The sequence below is a fragment of the Penaeus chinensis genome, chromosome 12 (assembly GCF_019202785.1).
Source record: "Penaeus chinensis breed Huanghai No. 1 chromosome 12, ASM1920278v2, whole genome shotgun sequence".
Taxonomy (NCBI): Eukaryota; Metazoa; Arthropoda; class Malacostraca; order Decapoda; family Penaeidae; genus Penaeus; species Penaeus chinensis.
Genome location: NC_061830.1, coordinates 39,678,099 through 39,695,598, shown reverse-complemented (window position 1 = coordinate 39,695,598; position 17,500 = coordinate 39,678,099). Strand labels below are relative to the sequence as shown.

The window sequence follows — 17,500 nt, the reverse complement described above, 5'->3', positions numbered from 1 at the left end:
TTTTTTTTTGCATTACGTTACCCTATTCGTTTTCAATTATTGAGTACATTACATAAGATTGCATGTTCATTGATTTTTTTCACTACGCCACGATTGCCCGTTTTCTTCCCCGGATTAAACAGCCATTAAAGTCGTTTTCCCCATCTTGATTGGACGTGACCTCATCCTTCGTTAAATAGAAACCTCCCCAAGGCTGTAAGGAAGTTCGGGGGAACCTTTGTGTGGCTTTAACTTCTCTTACTTGCATTAAGAGTTCACGTGTGTATAATTTTTTTGCGTGTTTTTTTATTTTTTGTGTGTGTCGCGTATTTGAACTTGGCGCGCGTCCCGTTGTTCAAAAGGTGTCAAAGAAAACGGGTTTTTACCTTGTCGAATCGTGTCGGCGATTCTTCTTCTTCTTCTTGTTATTGTTGTTCTTCCTGTTCTTCTTGTTCTTGTTCTTCTTCTTTGTTGTTGTTCTGCGTCGTCTCGTTCTCGCTTTCTCTCGCCTGACCTCTGTTCCTCGCTCGCTCTTCCTGCCTGTGCCATTTATATGACTGTTATTGCTTTTTGCACCTGGCTCCCACTTTCGCAACGCTAATTGATTTTGTTTCCGTTTTGGGGGAAGTTTCTCTTCTTACATTTCCTTCTTCCTCAAGTCCGCTGCACAAGTCGCTTTTCTTGTATTGTCTTTAATGTCTGTGCGTCGTTTTCTTATTCGCACGCGCGTGTATGCATATATCTATCTAGACAGATATATCTATGTCTTTCTGTCTGTCTTTCTATCTATCTATATGTATAGCTATTTATATACCTGTATATTCGTTTGTGTGTGTGTGTGTGTGTGTGTGTGTGTGTGTGTGTGTGTGTGTGTGTATGTCTGTATGTGTACTTACACACACATACAAATGCATATACATATCCATATTCATATACATATACATATCCATATACATATACATATACATATGCATATACATATACATATACATACACATACACATGCACATGCACATGCACATGCACATGCACATACACATACACATACACATACACATACACATACACATACACACACATACACACACGCACGCGCACACACACACATATATTGTATTTATATGTGTGTATATATACCCCTCCATCCATCTCTTCCCCTTTCCCTCTGTCTATCTATCTCCACATTCCCTATTCCCCTTCCCCCCCCTCTCTCTCTCTCTCTCTCTCTCCCTCCCTCACACATTCCCTCTCCCTCTCTCCGTCTCTCTCTCTCTCCCTCCCTCCCTCCCTCCCTCCCTCCCTCCCTCCCTCCCTCCCTCCCTCCCTCCCTCCCTCCGTCCCTCCCTCTCCCTCTCCCTCCCTCCCCCTCTTCCCCTCTTCCTCCTCCCCCACTCTCCCTCTCCCTCCCCCATCCCCCCAAATTTCTCCCCCACCCTCCCCCCTCACTGAATCACACACACGCCATCGAGTTAATGTGGCATTTTATAACTTCTGATTAATAATTATCACTAATAATGAGCCGGCGTGGTGCCACTGCCTCCTCTTCCGGCTGTCGGGGAGTGGCACTCCAACAGTGCCAGTGCCTACGCGGAGAGGATTAAGTGTCGGTGTTGTCAGATTAGTTTTCTTTATTTTTTTTTTCTTGTATATTTGTTTATCCGTTTTATTTGTTTGTTTGTTTATCTTTTCGATGTGTTTGAGATTTTGTTTGTTACATGTCTCTATTTATGTGTATGTTTATTTTATTCTTTATGATGAAATGAGATGATTCAGGATTTCTGAAGGTTGTTGAAGAAGACGAAGAAGAGAGAGAGAGAGAGAGAGAGAGAGAGAGAGAAAGAGAGAGAGAGAGAGAGAGAGAGAGAGAGAGAGAGAGAGAGAGAGAGAGAGAGAGAGAGAGAGAGAGAGAGAGAGAGAGAGAGAGAGAGAGAGAGAGAGAGAGAGAGAGAGAGAGAGAGAGAGAGAGAGAGAGAATGTATCTATGTATCTATGCGTGTCTGAGTGTGCGTGTACGTATGTGTGGGATTCAATTTCCCTGTGTTCACATTTATGTTTGTTTTATGCCCATCTCCAAACATTTGCTTCTGTTATCCGAACTCCATTATAACATGAAACCTGCTTCGTCATGGTGAAGCGGGGGGGGGGGGGGGGTCGGAGAGGGAAAGGGGGGATAGAGACCAGGAACGAAGAGGTAAAAAAAGGAAGAGGAAGAACAAGACCAAGACCAAAAAGAAGAAAGAGAGGGAGAGAGAGAAATAAATAAAGAAAGAAGTTAAATGGAAGAGATGGAAAGAGGAACAGGAAAAAGAGGAGAAGGAAGAGGTAGAGGAAGAAGAAAAAGGAAAAGAAGAAGAAAGAGAGAAAGAGAAATAAAGTAAGAAAGCGAAAGAGAGAGAGAGAGAGAGAGAGAGAGAGAGAGAGAGAGAGAGAGAGAGAGAGAGAGAGAGAGAGAGAGAGAGAGAGAGAGAGAGAGAATGGGGGGGATAGTAAGAAGAGAAATAGGAAATAAAGAAAATGAGATAAGAAATTAGATATCGAAAGGAAAGGAAATGAAGAAAAGAAAGAAAAGAGAAATGAACGAACCTAAAGAATGGTAGAAGAGAGAGAACAAGAAGAGTTGAAGAGAATTCATTTTAAAGCAAAAACAAATAATTATATAATAAAATACATAAATAAATAAAGCATAAAAGCAAAATAGATTAATAAATAGTAATATTAAAATAGAAAAAAAAAATAGAATGAAAGGGGACAGAGAAATGCAATATTTCAAGTTGAGCGCAAAATATCTAATAAAACTTTTATGTGCATTCGAAAATCCTGTATTTTTTTAGTGGCTCGTGACCGCATTGAGTTTTAAGCTTATAGAAAGACCTTGGGTGTTTTGTTACTAGAATTATTATCATTATTTCTTTTATTATGTCTATTTATACTTTTTTATAGCTATCTCTGGTATGATATTAGCAGCTAAAATTCTACATTTTGAAAGCAACGATAGTGCTTCTTCAATAGACAGGCAGATAGATAGATAGACAGATAGATAACTGTATATATATGTATAGGTAAATGTGTATGGTACATGTATACTATAGAACTATAAATATGATATACATGGTAACACTTTCAATCCGAATTTTCTGATAATATAACAAAACATTTTCATAATAACCCAGTAAATATAGTGCCATTATATATACCAACGCACGCTAATCTCAGCCTACCAAATGCCCCGTGTGATCCTGTAATAATTGCGTTCATCAAACTCAATGTCCTGCATTAATTAGGGTATCAAGGTTTAAACATGGCACTGCGGTATCGGGCTGAGGTTTTAATGGGCAAGCTGGCTCCCAGGGACAGGCCATCTGCCAGATTGCTTTGGGTCTGTTTACTACCAACGAAGGACCGATGATTTTCACGTGGACCAGGACCCGTGTTTGGTTTTTTTTTTGTTAAATTATTTGTATGGTTATTTTGGTACTCTTTTTGGGGGGGTTGTGTGTCTGTGGTTTGATTGATTGTATTAGAATATAGGAGAGGTCTTGGTAGATTGTGGTGGGAGGTAAAACACGAAGAAAAAGGGAATATTGTTGAAGGTTTAGACACATAAAGGTTCGTGCGCGAGAATTTTTCAACAGGATCAGGTGTCTCCGGAAGGTATATATATTTTTTTCTGCTTATTCTCAGGGTGAATCATAAAGTTTCTTTTTTTATATGCAAGGATTTCGAGTAGTTCTTGTCACGTATATAAATCGCATTTTATTCGCAAACACGCCTGTACTCGCCCACACACACACTCTTTTTTTTACTGAGGTTATTTATTTACTCATTTATCTATTTCCTTGTTGTCCTGAGTATCTAAATACACACACACTCGCTTACCTTTCCGTCGCTCGTACTTAAACACGAACCAGATGTCATTTCGAGTAGCGTAATTAACTTGAACGTACGATTCTTAATGAACTTTTTTTAACGAAAAATATTGTATAAGGTGAAGCGTTTGTGCCAAGGTCAGGCAGGTACTTGGCCTCAAATAAGGTCCTGTGGATGGGGATAGGGTGGGAGGTGGGTAGGAGGGGGTAGGTGAGGAAGAAGGGGAAGGGGGAAGGTGGGGTGGAAAGGTGCGGGTGGGTAGGGGAAGGAGGGGGGGAGGGAAGAAGGGGAAGGGGGAAGGTGAGGGTGGGTAGTGGAAGAGGGGGAAGGTGGGGTGGAAAGGTGCGGGTGGGTAGGGGAAGGAGGTGGGGAGGGAAGAGGGAAGGTGGGAGTGCGTTGGGGAATGAGGAAGAAGTGAAAAGGTGGGGAAGGTGGGAGAAGGAACGGAAAGGTGGGGGTGTGTTGGGGAAGAAGAAACGAGTGAAAAAGTGAGGAAGGAGGAAAATGGAGGAGAAAAGGTGAAGAAGGAGGAAGGTGGGGATGTGTTGGAGAAGAAGGAAGAAGTGAAAAGGTGGGAAAGCAGAAAGAATGAGTAGGAAAATGGGGAGTGAGGGAGGAGGGGATCATTTGGGGAAATAGGAAGACGTGGTGGGAAGGGGAAGAGAGGAAGTGAAATGAAAAGGTGGGGAACGAAAGAAAAGATATGAATTAGAAACGACGAAAAGGAACGAGGAAAAAAGAAAGAAACAGATAAGAGAAGAACATGAAGAACACGACGAGAGAAAGGGGAGTAAAGATAAGAAATAAAAATACATAAGACAACACAGAGAATGAGGAAGAAAAAAAAGAAAGACAAATTAATAAAAAACGGGGGGGGGGGGGGGGGGTAAGGAAACGGGGAATAGAGGGGGAGTAGAAGAACATACGTCATTCAGATTAAATCCTTAAGGAGTGACTGGCAAACTAAGGTTAGGTTTAAGTCACGGTCAAGGCGTCAACAAGAAACACAAGAGTTGGTGATTGTTTTTCATTTATTTGTTCATTGTTATTATTATTATTATTATTATTATTATGTTTATTTATCCTCATCTCCCAAGGGAGACGCGAGAGGAGAGGGGAGGAGGGGAGGGAAGAGAAGAGGAGAGGAGAGGAGAGGAGAGGAGAGGAGAGGAGGGGAGGGAAGAGGAGGGAAGAGGAGGGAAGAGAAGATAAGATAAGAGGCGATAAGAGGAGAGGAGAGGAGGGAAGGGAAGAGAAGAGAAGAGAAGAGAAGAGTAGAGAAGAGAAGAGAAGAGAAGTGAAGAGAAGAGAAGAGAAGAGGAGAGGAGAGAGATAGAGAGATCCAGCCTTAAATTTGGAGATTATTTAGAGCATACATTTTGCCCCAATATAAATATGAATATATATATATATTTATATTTGTATATATATACGTTTATATTTGTATATATATATTCCCTAAGAAAAGAAAAATAAACTTAAAAAAAACACAAAATAAAATCATAACATTCAACCCACATATTATGCACACACACACACACACACACACACACACACACACACACACACACACACACACACACACACACACACACACACACACACACACACACACACACACATACACACACACACGCAAAATAAATAAATAAATAAATAAATCAGATTCTATACAAGTTCTAAAGACGACACAGCAGCCCTGAGGAGTCACCTGGTTGCCCGAAAGCCTGGCCTTGTGTCCGAATTAATGAAGTGGTTGCAGGCCGTCGCTTGGTTTCCCAGCCTTGCGCAACCCGATGCTCTGCTGTTAGGTGTTTCTGGTTCTTGTTTTGGTTTTTTTTTTTTTTTTTTTGGTTGGGGGGAGGAGGTGTTTCTTTTTCTTGTTTTGGTTTGTTTTTGTTTTTTGTTTTGCGGGGGGAGGAGGTGTTTCTTGTTCTTGTTTTGATTTTTTTGTTTTTTGTTTTGCGGGGGGAGGAGGTGTTTCTTGTTCTTGTTTTGGTTTGTTTTTTTGGTTTTGTTGGGGCAGGGAGGGGGGGTGGGGTGATATTTTAGGATTTGTTGTTAGATGTGTTTGTTTTTTTGTGTTTTGTGGTTTGATGGTTTTTATTTTTTGTGTGTTTTTGGTTTTGGTGTTAATAGATTTTTTTTAAAAGATTTATGTTATTATTTTGTATTTATTTATTTATTTATTTATTATTTTATTGTTTATTTGCTGTTATTATTTTTTCTGTTATTTATAATCTATATACATTCATATATATATATATATATTGCTGTTAAATGTTTTGTTTTTGTTGGTGGTCGTCGTGTTTTTTTGTTTATCGAATTTCCTGTTAAATTCTCTACTTGTTTGTTTGTTTGTTTTTTGTTCTCCGAAGTTCTTTTTTTTTTGTCCAGTCACATTATTATTCTTACGTGATTTCCGAAGTTCCCTCATAAATAATAAAACACTGAACGTCTCTTTATTGTCATATCTAACTCATTGTGTGATAATTCTTTTGATCAAAATTATAAATATCAGTTTACAGACTTAAACTGCTAGTTAGGTCCGGCATAAGTGGTTGTTTGTCAATTCATGGTGTGAATTATTTCATCCTTTTTAACTAAGTCACGTTCTTAGTGATTTCCTTTATTTTCCCATTGCGAATTTCTAGTGGATACGAATTACTACTTCATTATATATTCTTGGTATTTTCAGTGTGACGAAATGAATATTTTCTTTTTCTAGTTTGTATTACTTTTCCTTGTCCTTGGTTTATTCAACTTCTTTTCGTGTGTTTTAGAGAGGTAATCTTTGTGTTTCGTTTCAGTTTCAGATGTCAGTTCAGTTATTTAGTAAATTAATGAATAAATAAGTCATGTTTACCAATTTGATTTCTTCGTCCGGCAGCAAATTTTTATCATTCCTTATTTCTAAGAAAATGAAATAAGATGAAGTAAAATAAAATAGAATAAAAGAAAAATCAAGAAAATGAAATAATATGAAATGAAATAAAAAAAATAAAAAATAGAGAAAATTAAATTAGATGAAATAAAAAAAATAAAGGAAAAAAAATGAAATAAGTTGAAATAAAATAAAATAAAAGGAAAATAAAGAAAATGAAATAAAATTAAATAAAAATAAATAGAAATTTAGAAATATAGAAAATCGAAAAACAGGACAGATTCTGTACCTCATGTGCGTAGGGAGTTGGCAAGCCTACACTCACAAAGCAAGCAGACAGACACACACACACACGCGCGCGTTAAATTCAGTCACTATATAAACAGACACACTCGGGATATTAAGCTAATTTATTGATCATTTGTTCAACTCTGATGCCTCGCGCTGAAGGGGGGTTTTGATGGGCGTGGCCTAAGGGAGGAGGGTCGAGGGGTGGAAGGGGGCGGAGCCAAGGGCAAGCAGAGGGCGGAGCTTCAGGTGGAGGTCAGGGTAGGGAAGCGAACTTAGGCTTGTACTGCCAGAATTATAATGGTTTGTTTGTTTATATATGTATAGGTGTGGGTGTGGGTGTGGGGGTGGGTGTGGGTGTGTGTGTTTGTGCTTGTGTGTGTGTGTTTATGCTTGTGTGTGTTTGTGTTTGTGATTTGTAACTATGTGACGGAATCAGAGAAATTTGTTCGCATCAAACATTCCTTTTCCAGATAGGAATATTGATAGATGGAACAGCCTTCTACAAAATGCACAAGAAACATGCCTCAGATAAAAACAAAAAAAGGTGTGTAGTTATTAAAATATACAAGAATGGGTCTTCCGGGGTCTAATACTTACGTTTAATGACAACTAGTTAATTACACACACACACACTCACTCACTCGCTCACTCACTCATTCACTCACTCACTCACTCACTCACTCACTCACTCACTCACCCTCCCTCCCTCCCTCCCTCCCTCCCTCCCTCCCTCCCTCACACACCCACACTCTCACTTACTCTTATTCACTTTCACTCTCACTCCCTTACTCCCCCCTCCCCCCCTACACAACACTTACACAGCCAAAATGAAACTGAAACATGAAACACGCACGCAATCAGAAGGAAACGACAGGTGCTGTTGTGGGTGACCTTGGCGCTGCATCACTTGTTACAAGGTCCCCTCCTACTGGTAAGCTTGTAGACGTGAAAAGCGCTTACAAGTCGACGTGTGAAGTATGTAGTGGTAATGACTTTCAGTTCCCTTAGTCCTAGGTGAGAGCTGGCCACTTGTTTCTGTTTTTTTTTTTCTTTTTTTTTTTCTGGGCACTTTTTTGAGTGAGAGAGAGGGAGAGGGGGAGGGAGGGGGAAGGGGAGGGGAGGGGAGGGGGGGGGAGGGGAGGGGAGGGGAGGGAGGGGAGAGAGAGAGGAGAGAGAGAGAGAGAGAGAGAGAGAGAGATCGGTTAACAGATCTCGTTGAGAGAAGTATGGAGGTGTTTGTGTGTGTGTGTGTGTGGGGGGGGGGGGGGTTGAGGGAGAGAGTGACTGAGAACTGGGGTGAGGGTGAGAGTGAGTGTAAATATGTGTGTGTGTGTGTGTGTGTGTGTGTGTGTGTGTGTGTGTGTGTGTGTGTGTGTGTGTGTGTGTGTGTGTGTGTGTGTGTGTGTGTGTGTGAGTGAGAGAGAGAGAGAGAGAGAGAGAGAGAGAGAGAGAGAGAGAGAGAGAGAGAGAGAGAGAGAGAGAGAGAGAGAGAGAGAGAGACAGACAGAGAGGCAGAGACAGTGAGAGAGACAGAAATAGCTATAGAGACCGACAGGCAGATAGACACAAACACAAAGGCAGATAGACAAACAAAGACAGTAAGAACAACAAGAACAGTGGTGTTTGTGTGTGTTAATGCCTTTGGAAAACCGCGAGAACTGCGGTTGACGTCATGTTATTTGATTTCTTAATATTACACTTGTAATATCAGGACCGAAAAAAATAATTTTATCAACGACATATCACTTCCACGTAAATCTTTATTGTTAATGGTTACCGATATGAACGTGTTTTTTTCCCTCGGCGCAAGTATCTCTTAACAAATCCTTTTATTGTTGTCGTCTTTATCACAGGTTTAAATTAATATTTCTTTTCCCCCTCATTCTCCGTCTGAAACACGCAATGCCAAGTTGCCTTCGTTGCAAATCATTGCACATTGCAAGCTTAACACCTGCTTCAGTACGAGGGTAGGAGACAGCGTGCCCCGAGAACGAGTAAATAACCGCCTTGTGTCACAGCCTTCTAATTGTAGCCTCCTATTAACTACCCATTCCTTTGCTGTTTTTCTACCTCTATTTCTCCTTTTCCTTTATTTTTTGTCTTTTTTTTCTTTGTCTTTCTAGAGAAGTCTTGTATATATTTTTCCCCATGTTCTGCCCCGCTGGTGTGTTTATCTCTCAAAGTGCTCCCTAAATTTGCACACGTTTGAGGATTTGTCAAAGTTTGTGGTCAACGTTTTATTTTATTTTTTATTTTTTTTTTTTCGTGTCTGTTTCGGCGCATTGATCACCTTTTCGTTTATTTTATTTTTTTCTTGAAGATATTCCGCCTGTATTATTATTTCATCTCTCCATTATTCTTCTGATATTTTGATTTTAATTCTCGTAAATCCGCTTGATTAACGAAGAGATGAAACGGTGTTCGGATGTTGGTTACTTGTTCGGATGTTGGTTACTGTGTGTTCGGATGTTGGTTACTTGTTCGGATGTTGGTTACTGTGTGTTCGGATGTTGGTTACTGTATGTTCGGCAGTTGGCTATTGTGTGTTCGGATGTTGGTTACTGTGTGTTCGGATGTTGGCTATCGTGTGTTCGGATGTTGGTTACTGTGTGTTCGGATGTTGGCTATTGTGTGTTCGGATGTTGGTTACTGTGTGTTCGGATGTTGGCTACTGTGTGTTCGGATGTTGTTTACTGTGTGTTCGGATGTTGGTTACTGTGTGTTCGGATGTTGGTTACTGTGTGTTCGGATGTTGGTTACTGTATGTTCGGATGTTGGCTATTGTGTGTTCGGATGTTGGTTACTGTGTGTTCGGATGTTGGCTACTGTGTGTTCGGATATTGGCTACTGTGTTTTTGGTTGTTGGCTATTGTGTGTTCGGATGTTGGTTACTGTGTGTTCGGATGGTGGCTATCGTGTGTTCGGATGTTGGTTACTGTGTTCGGATGTTGGCTATTGTGTGTTCGGATGTTGGTTACTGTGTATTCGGATGTTGGTCAGTGTGTGTTCGGATGTCGCCTTTTGTGTGTTCGGATGTTGGTCACTGTGTGTTCGGATGTCGCTTTTGTGATGTTGGTTAAGCACTCGCTCGCCCTCGCCCTAAGTTCCTCGCTACATACAAGCTGGCAATCCGCCCTTCCTCTCGCCACAAGTGAATGTCACACGCATTTCTTCCCTTATAACCCGGCGGTCTCTAAATCACGGCGATGTTAGCGTGCGACCTTTTAGAAAACAAAACAAAAACAAAAAAAAGAGAGAGAGAAAGAAAGACAACGAACAGTCTCTTATAATTCTACATGAGGATTGTATTGTTTATAAGAGACTTGACAATCCAAAGGGGGGTACTTAGGCACCGTTGAGGGTTCCGTATGGTATATTTGGGGGTACGAATTGGCAGTACCCCGGACCTCGAGCTCAGTGTCCAAGTAGCGACGCGTGCGACAGGGTGGCAGCCGAGACAAGGCGCGCGATCCGAGCTTAGAATAGACTGAACTCGCCGATTCTAGTGTGTTGATTGTGTGGGCTAAGAATCGCGTGAGGAATATGTAGCGACTTGTGTGTTGTTTGCGGTTTTTTTTTTTTTTTTTTGTGGGTTGTAATGCCGTTCAGAAAAATTAATTCATTACTAGATCGACATCTCCGCAGCGATCTACCTGGAAGGTAAGAGAAAGGCAATTGTGAAGTATCCAATATATAAATAAATAAATAAATAAATAAATAAATAAACAAACAAACATAATAATAACAATAGTAATAGTAATAATAATATTAAAAGATGTTCGAATATAATAACGCGTAGGAGCATTGCAGACCGAAAGTAAGAGAGAAATATAAATGCATATGCCCAATCAAGAAAAAAAATCCTTCCATTATAAAAATTCCTGCTTAAATTTAATAAACCTAGAAGCTCAGAAAATGAAAGGTCCTGAGACCGAAGAACAGAGAGACGGATATAGAGATAAAAATGGAGATAAAAATGACCAAGACGACGAAACTTTTAGGATACTAGTTGGCTATAGACGAAACAGATTTTTTTTCTTCATGTGTGTGTGTGTGTGTGTGTGTGTGTGTGTGTGTGTGTGTGTGTGTGTGTGTGTGTGTGTGTGTGTGTTGTGTACAGGGGTTTCTAGCAGAGGCACAGGCGTACACCTGTTCACAATAAGTGTGTCGAAAATGTGCGTTGAGAACGCGTTTACTTGTTCCCGTTTCGTTTCCATTGCTTGTTCCTGTTTCGTTTCCTTTGCTTGCTCCTGTTTGTTTGGTTTCTGCTTCGTGTCCTTGATTCTGTTGCCTTTCCTTGTTCCTGTTTTGTGTGCTTGTCTTGTTTCGTTTACTTGTTCATGTCTGGTTTGCGTATTCCTGTTTCGTTTACTTGTTTCAATTTCGTTTTGCTTGTTGCTGTTGTTTGTTTCTGTTTCGTTTTGCTTGGTGCCTCATTTTCTTTCTTTTTTATTTGTTTTTTGTCTCGTTTATTTGTTCCTGTTTCGTGTGCTTTTTCCTTCCCTTGTTCCAGTTTCTTTTACGAATTCCTGTTCCATTTGCGTGTTCCTGTTTCGCGTCTTTCGCCCGGTCTTGTCCAAGCAGGTAAGATGAACCCCGGGAAGTGAACAGAGAAGTGAAAGGCATAATCCTCAACGCATTTTCTTACTTAGCAGTTTAATAGCTTATCGGTTGAGATCACGAAGTATACATGTACAAGGAGGCGAGGTAGAGGCAATCAAAACAAAGTGAAATAGTTTTTTTTTAAACAGGAAAGCAAAGAGAAAGGAATATTTTTTTTTTTTTTCAAAATAACAGGAAACAAAAGAAACAAAGAGAAAGAAATACTTTTTTTAAAACAACAGGAGAACGAACAAGGAAGAGGCAGCAAAGACAAGGACGGCAACCGAGTAAAGAGACAAATATAACCCCCAAAAAAATACAACATAAACACGAATGAAGAAGACAACAACAAAAAAGCAAGACAGATACTCCCCCAAAAACAACTAAACAGAAACAAATACAACCCTATATAACAGCAAAACAACGAACAAAAACAAAAAAACAACCAAAACTAACCGAAGAAAGACAAATACACCCAAAACAACAAAACCACATAAACACAAACGAAGGAGGCCATAGGAACAGCACCCGAGGAACGCCAAGTAATCGTATACGGCAGCAATAACACGCTCAGGGTCTACCCAGGGTGCCAGGTTTAGGGGCCTAAGGGTGATCGTTAAGGCGAAGGTGCTTCGCGTCCTTGTGTAACTCGGTAACATAAGGTGTGTGTGTGTGTGTGTGTGTGTGTGTGTGTGTGTGTGTGTGTGTGTGTGTGTGTGTGTGTGTGTGTGTTTGTGATACCTCGGGTCTTAGTTACTGGTTTGACGAAATGTTTCGGAAAAACTCGATGCCGTGCGTGTTGTTGATGCGTGGAGAGCCTTAATGTTGGTAGTTCGGTTTCAGTTGATTTCGGGGTTTGTGTTACTGGGTATTCGTGTCGGTGCTGTTATTGATGTTTACGTCTTGGCAGTATCACGGTAATTGTTGTTATTAGTCATTATTATCATTATTATTGCTATTAATATCGTTATTATTATTGTGGTTTTTATTATTGTTATTATCATTGTGGTTTTTATTATTGTTATTATTGTGGTTTTTATTATTGTTATTATCATTGTGGTTTTTATTATTGTTATTGTTGTGAACATTAATATCGCCGTTGTTATCGTTGTTGATGCTAAATATCTTTATCAATACGACCATCAGAATCACAACTATATCCCTACCATATCCTCTTGCAAATCTCTCTCTAAAACGGAGGTGCATTCCCACGTCAATGCAGCTGGACCTTGGTTAAAATCCCGCAGTACATCGGCACTTTCCCTCTCTGTGTTTACTTGGAATAAAAACGTTTACACAAGGAGCAAGCGTGTTAGCTGTATTCAACCTTGAGGCTCGGGAGAAGTGGAGGGCCATTCATTCGTCGTCCAGAGGATAAACATGGCTTGAGGAAAAGGGTGAAGGCTGTTCCGTCGTGGGTCGGGGGTCGAGGTTTTGAAGGCCGCGGGGTTTAGGACTTTAGGATCTGCGTTTGTCTGAGTGTGTTTTATGTCGTGTTTTTTAAATCCCTTTTTTGTGTGTTCTGATTATTTTTCTCTTGACCTTGGTGTCTTTTCTTTCTCTCCTGACCTTGGTTTCTTCTCTTTCTCTTTCTATCTTTCTTCTCTTTCTATCCCCCCCCCCATTATCTCTCTCTCTCTCTCTCTCTCTCTCTCTCTCTCTCTCTCTCTCTCTCTCTCTCTCTCTCTCTCTCTCTCTCTAGCTATATATCTGCTTTCCCGCTTGACAATAGCTTATATAGAAAAAAAAAAGATAAACACACAAACATCTAGGCGTATACACATCACACAAACATACAAGTGATAGAACAAACAAACAAACAAAAGAAAATCACGTCTGCGATCTCTTTAATGGCCAGTTGTGATACGTAATAAAAGTAGTTAATCGTGGAATCGATTAATGAATATTGTAAATCAAATAGTAATGTGTGTTGTGTGTCTGGGAGCGATTTTTATTCTTATTTTTGCATTTTTCTTTTCTGAATAGCGATAAAGTAGGTTTAGTAGCTCTCTATCTCTCTCTCTCTCTCTCTCTCTCTCTCTCTCTCTCTCTCTCTCTCTCTCTCTCTCTCTCTCTCTCTCTCTCTCTCTCTCTCTCTCTCTCTCTCTCTCTCTCTCTCTCTCTCTCTCTCTTCCCCTCTGCTCTTCCTTCCCCTCTCTCTCTATTTCTCTCCCTCCCTTCCTCCCTCCCTCCCTCCCTCCCTCCCTCCTTCCCTCATCCCCTCTATCCCCCCTTTCACCCCCCCCCCTCTCTCTCTCTCTCTCTCTCTCTCTCTCTCTCTCTCTCTCTCTCTCTCTCTCTCTCTCTCTCTCTCTCTCTCTCTCTCTATCTCGCTCTTTCTTTCTCTTCTCTATCTTCTCTCTCTTCTCTCTCTTCTCTCTCTTCTCTCTCTTTTCCCTCTTCTCCCTCTCCTTCTCCCTCCCTTTAATACCACCTTCAATATCAGAATCTAAACTATATCACTACAATATCCTCTTGCTTTCCCCTATAACAATAGCATATATATTCAATAAATGCATACGTACAGAAGAAAACTGGGGCTCCTTGTTATGAAAATCGAACGTGATCGGTATGTAAGCTGCTGTAAGAAAGAGAGTGTGTGTTTTATAAATAATAAGGAATCTTGCGAAAGGTTGCTAATTCTTTTCATTGTGTGAATTCCATCTTTCTGTGTTTCTCTCTCTCTCTCTCTCTCTCTCTCTCTCTCTCTCTCTCTCTCTCTCTCTCTCTCTCTCTCTCTCTCTCTCTCTCTCTCTCTCTCTCTCTCTCTCTCTCTCTCTCTCTCTCTCTCTCTCTCTCTCTCTCTCTCTCTCTCTCTCTCTCTCTCTTCCTACCTGCCTGTCTGTCTGCCTGCCTGTCTGCTTACCTACATTCCTCCCACCCGCAATGCCTCCTTTTTCATTTCCCTCTCCCTCCCTACTTTCCCTCCTCTTCCCCTTCCTTCCTTCCCTCCCTTCCCTTCCTCCTTCCTCTTTCTCTCCTTCCCTCTCTTCCCCCCCTAAACCTTTCCTCTTCTTTATCTCCTTACCCATATCTCCTCCCTCCTCATTCCCTCCTTTCCTTACCTTTATCTCCTTCCTCCTCATTCCTTCCTTTCCTCACCCTCCCTCTCCTTCCCCTTATGGCCTCCCTCCTAATTATCTCCTTTCTCTTCATTTTTTCCTCCTTCCCTCTTCTCCTCACTCTCCTCTTCCTCTCCGTTAGCGTAGTTTCCTCTCTCTCCTCTTTATCTTCTCCCTCCTCCTTTTCCCCTTTCCTCACTTCCCTCTCATTCTCTCCTCTTCTCTCCTTCCCTTCCCCTTCTCCCCTTTCCTCTCCCCTCCTTTCCTCTCCCTCCCCCTATCTCCTCGTGGTCTCCTTCCCTCTCCTCTCTTCCCCTTCTCCCCTTTCCTCTCCCCTCCTTCCCTCTCCTTCCCCTTATCTCCTCCACTCCCTTCCCCTTCTCCCCTTTCCTCCCCCCTCCTTCCCTCTCCCCTCCTTCCCTCTCCTTCCCCCTATCTCCTCCACTCTCTCCCCCGTCTCCCCTTTCCTCTCCCCTCCTTCCCTCTCCCTCCCCCTATCTCCTCGTGGTTTCCTTCCCTTTACTCTCCCCTCCTTCCCTCTCCTTCCCCCTATCTCCTCCACTCTCTCCCCCGTCTCCCCTTTCCTCTCCCCTCCTTCCCTCTCCCTCCCCCTATCTCCTCGTGGTTTCCTTCCCTTTACTCTCCCCTCCTTCCCTCTCCTTCCCCCTATCTCCTCCACTCTCTCCCCCGTCTCCCCTTTCCTCTCCCCTCCTTCCCTCTCCCTCCCCCTATCTCCTCGTGGTTTCCTTCCCTTTCCTCTCCCCTCCTTCCCTCTCCTTCCCCCTACCTCCTCCACTCCCTCCCCCATATCCCATTTCCTCTCCCCTCCTTCCCTCTCCCTCCCCCTATCTCCTCGCAATTTCATTCTGCCCAAACACGCAGTTACGCCCTCGAGCATCTGACCTGTAAGCATATACCCCAGGCACCTGCTTGACAACAACGATGTTATGCATTTTTAAGCGAGGTGGCGGTGGGTGAGTTCTGGGCGAGGATCATGTTATTTGTTCTTGGTTTTTGTTGTGGGCGTGGTGCATGCTTGTTATTATTATTTGTTTGTTTATTTATTATTGTTGATATGATTATTATTTTTGTTTTGTAATTATTGTTGTTATTATTATTATTATCATTATTATTACTATTGTTATTATCACCACCATTATTATTATTATTATTATTATTATCATCATTATCATTATTATTATCATTTTTTTTATTATCATTATCATTATTATGACTATTACTATCATCATCACCATGATTATTATCTTTATTATTATTATTATTATTGTTGTTGTTGTTGTTGTTGTTGTTATTAATATTAGTATTAGTATTGTTCTTGTTGCAATCATCATTATTGCTGTTACTGTAAATATTGCTAATGTTCTTCCTGTCACTTTGTGTATATTGTTAACAACAACAACAATAACAATGATAATAACAACAATGATGATAATACTAATGATAATGATATTAATAAAAATAATAATTCTGATAATTATGATAATAATATTAATAAAGTAATGATGAGCTGTTATTATTATTGTTGTTATTATTATTATTATTATTGTTATTGACAATGCTGATAATATTAATAATAAAAGTGGTAACAGTGATGATAGTATTTGTTATTATTTTAATTATTATCTTTATTATTGTTATTATTACCATTGTCAATAACAATAATAATGATAATAACAACAGTAATAATAACAGCTCATCATTACTTTATTAATATTATTATCATAATTATCAGTATTATTACTATTATTGTTATTATTGTTATTGACAATGATGATACTATTAATAAAGTAATGATAAGCTGTTATTATTATTGTTGTTATTATTATTATTATTATTGTTATTATTATTGTTATTATTATTGTTATTGTTATTATTATTATTAATATTATTATTATTATTATTATTATAATAACACAAATAATAACAGTGATAGATATGAGAATAATGAAAGTAATGGCAATGATAACAATGATATTAATAGTAACAAAATATCACTATCATAACTATTACTACAGTTACCAAAATTATTATTATTATTATCATCATCATCATTAGCCAGCGTTTACCAGTACCTTAACATTTCGCTCAGTCACGTTACATCTGTTTGTGTTTAGAATCAGGTTTTGTGACTGACTTACCTTATTAGCTGTATCCTTGAGAATAGCTGGAAATAGGTTGGCATTTTTGGTTTATATTTGTTTTGCTTCTTTTTGATTGCATAGCTCTTTCGCTCTTTCTTTCTTTGTCTTTGTCTTTCTCTTTCTTTGTCTTGCTCTGTCTGTCTCTTTTTCTTTGTCTCTCGCTCTGTCTGTCCCTTTCTTGCTTTCTTTGTCTCTCTCTCTCTGTCTCTCTCTCTCTCTCTCTCTCTCTCTCTCTCTCTCTCTCTCCCTCCCTCCCTCCCTCCCTCCCTCCCTCCCTCCCTCCCTCCCTCCCTCCCCTTCCTCCCCTTCCTCCCTCCCTCCCTCCCTCCCTCCCTCCCTCCCTCCCTCCCTCCCTCCCTCACTCTCCTTCTCCCTCTCCCTTTCCCTCTCCCTCTCTTTTGCTCTCCGCTTCCTCTCCTCTCTCGTACAACACACACACGCGCAAGTGTTCAGTAATCGAAATATAAAATGAAATATATTTAACAGGTGTTGCGACCACATGTTGTATTCCATTGAAGACAAAAGCACGAGAGGGGGAGGGGGGGTGATGGTTGAAACTAAATATTGAAATTTGAATAGTTTATTAGGCTAGGTCTAGGAGCGGAAGGGAAGGGGAGGTCACTTAATTCCTTGAATTTCGTTTATATTGTGAT

General features: G+C 40.5%; 1 protein-coding gene across 1 annotated transcript in view; it reads left to right on the top strand.

The window, feature by feature from the left end:
• LOC125030890 overlaps positions 1 to 17,500 on the top strand; it is a gene marked incomplete in the record, with an annotated part of 83,351 nt that overhangs the window by 38,538 nt on the left and 27,313 nt on the right.